Source organism: Chlorocebus sabaeus, chromosome 2 (genome assembly GCF_047675955.1).
Source record: "Chlorocebus sabaeus isolate Y175 chromosome 2, mChlSab1.0.hap1, whole genome shotgun sequence".
Taxonomy (NCBI): domain Eukaryota; kingdom Metazoa; phylum Chordata; class Mammalia; order Primates; family Cercopithecidae; genus Chlorocebus; species Chlorocebus sabaeus.
This window is the reverse complement of record NC_132905.1, coordinates 93,132,518-93,139,570: the sequence shown is the minus strand read 5'-3', so window position 1 is coordinate 93,139,570 and position 7,053 is coordinate 93,132,518. Positions and strand designations below refer to the sequence as shown.

Genomic DNA, 7,053 nt, shown 5'->3' with positions numbered 1-7,053 from the left:
TTCTCATGAGTGGTTTAGCGCCATCCCCTTGGCCCTGTCCTCGTGACAGTGAGTGCTTGGGAGATCTGGTTGTTTAAAAGCGTGTGGCACCTCCCCTCCGTTCTCTCTCTCGCTCCTGTTCTGGCCATGTGACGTGCCTGCTCTCACTTCGCCCTCTGCCCTGAGTAAAAGCACCCTGAGGCCTTCCAGAAGCTGAGCAGATGCCCGGCGCTGTGCTTGTACAGCCCGCAGAACCCGGAACCAGTTACACCTCTTTTCTTTGTAAATTACACAGCCTTAGGTATTTGTTTACAGCAATGCAAGCATGGCCCAATACACCCAGTGACACTCCTGGGCTCCTCAGAGCTATTTTGTCAGCCGATGAGGAGGCTCGCAGGTCCGGGCCGCTTCTGTTGTTGCTTGTTTTATCTCCATGGTGGGGGGCAGGTCCTGTCAGGGAGCTGGCGGCCTGTACTTGTTTTCCATTTTGTGTGGACATCACACAGCTCTTTGAACAAAGCAAGAGTCTCACTCATGGCTTCTTGTGTTCTGAGATGTACTTAGATCTTTAAGCAGCGTCCATGTGGACATGGCACAGCGAGAAGGCATTTGGCTGCTCTTCTGGGCCTTGTTTATTTTGTGGTGCTGAGGGGAGGGCAGGGCGAGAAGGGGGATGTTATCTTTGACACGCAGCACAGGCCATGAGGCTGGCTCGTCCCACACTGTAGCGCAGGGACCAGGGCAGGGGAGGCCCTTTTTATCTGTTGCTCCTGACTCCCTGGTTCTGTCCTAACAGCAGCAGGGTGGGAACTGCTGAGGATTCAAGAAAAATCTGCATTCAAAGCTCCAGGAAGGATCTGGGCTGTGTGAGGCCCAGCCAGGGGCTGTGTATGGAGAAACAAGGACCTTCAGGGACTGTCTGGTGGGGCGAGCTTTGCATGGTGAGGTCTTGGGGTGCGCTGGGGTTTTGATCGCCATCCAGAGTCTTCATGCATTTGAAGTTTTATAGCCCAGTAATCCGAGGGGGCTGTTTCCTCCCACACAGTCTGCCCATTTAGGGCTGCTGGGGGGGAGCAGGCCTGCGGCAGAACGATGCCAGCCACCTCCTCAGGGCCATGCATTACAAGGGAAAGGCTGAGCCGCCATCTGGGCACGATGCTTGGAAGGACTCCTTCGGCTCAGGGCTGCACTTCACTGTCCAAAATGAGCACCAGCCTTTCAGCATAACAGTGTACAGCCCAGGGTTCTGGAAGGTTCTGATTTTCATGAACCCCAGACCTTGTTCATGCCAAGTGAGCGCTTCAAGATTTTTCCATGGTGCCAACCAGGCCCTTGACCTTGAAGAGTGTGAGTCCCAGAAGCCGACGGGGTCACTGCATATAGACCAGTGACTTCTCCTTGCAGACCACACGTGCAGGGCCCAGCACCTAGGCTGCAAACTCAAGGAGGCCCTCACATTCAGGGTGTGCACGTCTGCACTTCCCTGCTTCCTACACCTCACCCCTTCCCAGCCTAGACCATGTGCTGTCCACTCAGCATGCATTTATTGAGGGTCCATTCTGTGGCTGGCTATCTGCTGGGGTCACAGAGGTTGAGGAAACTCAGTTTCTGCCTCTGCATGACTTACAATTCACTTGGGGAGGCCATATGTCTACCAGTATATTAGGGTGCTCCAGAGAAACAGAACAGATAGGATATCTCTCTCCTTTCTCTCTCTCTCTCTCTCTTTTAAGGAATTGGATCATGCAATTATGAGAGCTGGCAAGTTTGAATTCTTCAGGACAGGCCCATTGGCTGGAGAGCCAGGGAAGAGTTGATGTCTAAAGACGATTGCCTGGCAGAATTCTGTCTTCCTCCAGGGACCTGCATCTTTTCTCTTATGACCTTCAGTGGATTGAATGAGGCCCACTCTCATTATGGAGGGTAATGTAATTTGCTTTACTCAAAGCCTGTGACTTAAATGTTAATCCCATCTAAAACATATCTTCATAGTAACATCTAGACTGGTGTTTGACCTAACAACTAGTCACCATGGCCTAGCCAAGTTGACGTATAAAATCAACCATTGCAACCAGTAACTACTAAAAAAACTCAAATAAATGCATGATTGCACTGGAAGTATGCAGTGGCCCAAGGACCAGTGTCTGTGGGGACTGGGAAAAACTGCATGGAAGAGAAGATAACTTGGAGGAGGAGGAGGAGATTCCATTAGGCCTAATGTGGTGTGTGGTGGGGAGGCGCTCCTGGCCTCTGTCCTTCATCCCCAGCCCTTGTCTTTGGCATGGGCCACCGAGAGAATTGGGGATAGGAAGACCCTGGGTGGGCTGTTGTGTGCGAGGGGCCCAGAGGTCCTCATGAGGCTGTGCTATGCATGAAAAATCCACAGTCGGCTCCAGTGCTGGGCTTTTGAGCCTGGACCTGGAGGGTTGAGATCGCAGCATCTTGAGCCTGGGTCAAGCTCCTTGCAGGAGAAGCAAGGAGCTCTTCTGAGACATCCTCAGGAAACATGCAGTGCAGCCCTGCTGGAGGCCAGAGTTGGGGTAAGGCTCGTGGAAAGCTGCTGCAGCTCCCCACAAAGCCTGGCCATGTTCTAACAGCTCTGCTGCCTCCCCAGGGGCTGGAATGCACCACTCCCAGTGGGGGCGGAGACTTAGGAATAATATTCACGTTGATTGATGGCATAGTGGCCTGCGTGGGTGGCTCATTCCTGCTGCACTGTCCTCAGCGAGCAAGGCACCAGGGGGATCATCTCCAGATGCCCAAAACCAGGGAGATGGAAAACATATCTCTGGGCGAAGCGTGATGTGGGTTTCTCACTTCCCCTGGGAGCTGGCTGTGGGTCACACGATGTGTGCACAGAAAACACTCTGGCTTTCTGGGCAGGTCCTGCCGTGTTATTTGGAGGCCGTTCAATACCTTCACAGCGAGGTTTCATTTTCCACTCACGAAGGGCCCAGAGCTCCCCAGGCTGCAGGGTAAAATATCTGCTATCGTTGAAGGGACCAGACACTCACTGAACACTCAACCCTTGGGTGGAAACTACCTCACAGGCTGCGGGTGGAGCACAGGGGCAGGCCCCAGCAGGAGGTCCTGTCCCAAGCATGGGGTTTAGAATGACAGCTCCCTGGCAGGGGGCTGCACTGAGGTTGGCAAGCTTGGCTGTGGCACTCACTGACTTGGAATGTCAACCCCCCAAGGGGGGTTGTGCCTCCCAACACACACAGGGGGGTCGGCAGTGTGGGGAGGGGAGGAGAGACCTGTGGAAATGACCACATGGCTGAGCTGGCCTGGTGTGTCTTGGATTCAGGGTTCACTCGTGGGGGCTTCTGACATCTGCACTGTTATTCCACCTGGGGGTGCCTTTGGCAGCTAAAAAACACTACCTGAAAGGTCTTTTCGTGTTCAGGTCTTATGGTTTGCAGAGGGCAGTTTAATCCGTGAAGCAATAGTGACTCATGAGAATGCATTCAATGTCACTGAACACATTCAATGTCCAAGCCCAACGTCTGGTCTCACCGTGTCCTGGGTTAAGTGCAAACCTTGGGATGCAGGTGGTTAAGTGTTCTGTGATAGACCCCGTCTGTGGTGAAGGAATGTTTGCCTTATTCTGGGAACTTCTTGAATCTGCAGTGACCCTTAATGATCCCCTACAGAAGAAATCATTGTTCCCCTGAGAGCTGTGTTCTACGGTCTTTGTGAATGACTTTCATTTTTGATGAATTGTACCTGAGTATACAGAGTATTTGCCATGACATTTTCCTTGGAGTGGGATAAACTTGTCCCAAGCCATCTCTGGTAGACTCATCTGTTCTTTCCTGTGCCTGTCATAGTGTGTCCAAGGTGGTTTATGTAAGTCTCTTACTGACTCTTAATGTCCCTCTCAGAAATTAGCCAGGTCAATATGACTGTTCTCAGGAGAACACTCTTTTATTTACCCCGGGCCCTTATCTAGAAATCTAAAGTAGCACAGAGTGATTTCCTGTGTCCAGTTCAGCCCCCCAGTGCAGTCCCTGGCCCGGGTGCTACTGGCAGAATGCACTTCAGTTTCTGTAACCAGGCGTTCCTTTTTCAAGGAACACACTGAAATTCAGGGCACATTCTGGATCATTTTGAGAGAGGGAAAAAAAACTACCTGAATGAGGAGACCTGGTTTGAGTCCTGCTGCTGCTATAGAAGACCTCAGAGAAGTTAGTTTTTTGCCTTCCCTGTGCCTCAGTTTCCTCACTATAAAGGAGTGACCAGTGCCTGTACCATGAGGTCATCGTGAGAATTGGACAAAAGGATATATAAGAAATAATATCAACTGGTAGAAATGTTGTAAGGTTATTATTATTCTCATGATCTTATCTCCTCTGATGGCACAACTTTTTTTTCTGGAAAACTTTTCCTTGGCTGGGTGTGGTGGCTCATGCCTGTAGTCCCAGCACTTTGGGAGGCTAAGGTGGGTGGATCATTTGAGGTCAGGGGTTCAAAACCAGCCTGGCCAACATGGTGAAACCCCACCTCTACTAAAAATACAAAAATTAGCCGAGCATGGTGGTGGGTGGCTGTAATTCCAGCTACTTGGGAGGCTGAAGCAGGAGAATCACTTGAACCCGGGAGGCAGAGGTTGCAGTGAGCCGAGATGGCGCCATTGCACTCCAGCCTGGGCAACAGAGCGAGACACTGTCTCAAAACAAAAAAAACAAAAACATTTTTCTTATGTTGAGCAGAAATCAGCTTCCTTATGTCTTATATCCATTAGACCTAGTTGTTAGCTTTGGAGCAGAAAAAGTAACTCCTAACTCTTATTCCAAGTGACATTCTTCCGGATCCATGAGAGCTTTCCCGTCCATCCACATCACCTCTGTCCATACTAACACCTGACCCCCTCCGCTATCCCAGTGCCATTTCAATGCCTGGCATTATCTGGGCTGCTTAAAAGGTTGTGCCCAGAAGAGAGGAGAATTCTCCAAGCAGATGTAGTATATGCAGCTGTGTTCTTAGAGGCCTTTGCTGTGCATTTTCCCTGCCTGTTAAATTGTAGGATTCTGAATGGCAGAGCTCCTTTCTGTCATCTATCTTTTCTCTTGCATTCTAATGCCAGGTAAAATTATTTTTAATATTGGATAAATAAAATGTGTCATGGGCAATAATAATGATTCGCTTCAAGAGAGTGGTAAGTTGAAGCTAGTTTCTGAGAAAGGATTGTTGAATATTTGGAAATTTTGAGATCTGGTTGTTAAATGACTGAGAACTTCAAATTAGCCATGGTGGGAATATTTACACTTTGGAAATTGGCAAATGCTACAAATGAGGATTTTGTTTTTCCTCCCAGAGAGCTGGTTTGCCAGCACAGCACTGCTTTAAGATGAGAAAACCACCTATCAGTCATTCCTAGAGAAAAATGACATTGACTCTCCCCTGCCCCTTGTTCAGAGGATAAAATTTAACTATGCTTTTTTTTTTTTTTTGCTTCCTGGAATATTGTTTTCTCAAGAAAGAATAAAAAGTAACCCTGGGCTAAAGATGGGCAACTGGAAAGAATGATAATGTTTCCAGGCACATGGAACCCATCCTCCTTCTCCTTTTCTCAGGAAAGCTTTGGTTCAGCCAAAAAATCTGGCTGAGAAAAATGTAAGACTTTGCAGACACTCCTCAGAATTTTAAACCATAAGTTTTACTGTCATCATTTTAGACACTTATTTGCTTTAAAGACACTGTGGAGCAAGAATGTGAAATTCAGTTAACATTTAGGTCTTTTTTTTAAAATTTTATTTTTAAAATAACTTGCCATTTGGGAAGGCGATAAAGAGTGTTAATCTCAATTGCTTGGCTGAATGTCTTAGCAAAGTTTTAACTCTGCCAGTTCCAAGATTAGGTGCAGTGTTTCTCAAGGCATAATTTATTTTTGAAATGTTCCTTGGGTTCTGAAATTTCAGCATGCCAATGCTAAACTATTCCTTGAGGGAGAACCGCTCTCCCTGAAGAGTCTCCAAGGCCTAATGTTGCTGAGCTTGACTGATAGGCAAAACATCGACAGCCTTAATTTTTTCTTTTCAAAACATGTTTAACTTCAGTAAACCTTAAGCCAAGCCTCTTGCAGATGGCAGACAGCTTAATTGCTGTGGTAACCTTGTCTGACGTTTTTTGGAAAACTTTGGGTGTTATAATAATCCATCGAACCCAGAGAAAATAGATTTCAACCCACACAAAGACATGCATATGGCTCAGAATCTCAACTTGGCTGCTGAGGTTTTGTCCAAGCGTGTTTCTTTTTTTCCCTTCCCTTTCCAGCCTTTCTGGTACAGCTTGCAAGTCCAGCATGTATTGTTTGGACAGCAAATCAAGAGAGGCCCAAGATGAAATGAATCAGCATTAGTGTTTCTTCCCCTAACCCATCTGCCTTCCCGGAAAGTCTGAGATGTGGATGGTAAGAACAGTTGACTGTATTAATGTATTATCTTTATTTTTTGGCCTGTTTTTGGCCCATTTTGAAAATCTTTATTGATATATAATTGATACACACAAATTGTATATAATGTGTACATTTGGATGAGTTTGGACAAATGCATGTAACCAAGGTATCATCACCACAATCAAGGTACTAAGCATATCTGTCACCTCCAGAAATCTCTTTGTGGTGGTGTGTGTGTGTGTGTGTGTGTGTGTGTGTGTGTGTGTTAACACTTAACCTGAGGTCTGTCCTTTTAATATATGGTAAAGTGTGCAATACAGTATTGTTAACTCTAGGTTCTATGTTGTATAGCAGGTCTCCAGAACATATTCATCTTGTATAACTGAAACTTTTACCTGTTGATGTTGCGTATTTTTGCAGTTGGGTTTTACATCCTTTTCTTATTTGTTTGCAAGATAGCTTTACATTTTCTGAATATGTCCTTTCTTAGGTATATGAATTTCAAAATCTTCCAGTTTGTGGCTTGCCTTTTGTTTCTCTTAACAGCTTCTTTATGTATATATCATCTCTATTTATGTCTTATTTGATTTTTCTCAGCAATGTTTATGAGTTTAGGAGGTTTTACACATCTTTTATTAAATTTATTCCTAGACATTTGATAGTTTACTTATTTTTAA

General features: G+C 46.6%; 1 long non-coding RNA gene across 1 annotated transcript; it reads left to right on the top strand.

Annotated features, from left to right (window-relative positions):
• The first annotated feature begins 735 nt into the window (after positions 1 to 735).
• LOC140710491 (uncharacterized) lies at positions 736 to 6,582 on the top strand. The gene is made up of 3 exons (XR_012091548.1): positions 736 to 920; positions 1,713 to 1,902; positions 6,256 to 6,582. It is a non-coding gene; the product is annotated as an uncharacterized lncRNA (long non-coding RNA).
• The last annotated feature ends 471 nt before the right edge of the window (positions 6,583 to 7,053 follow it).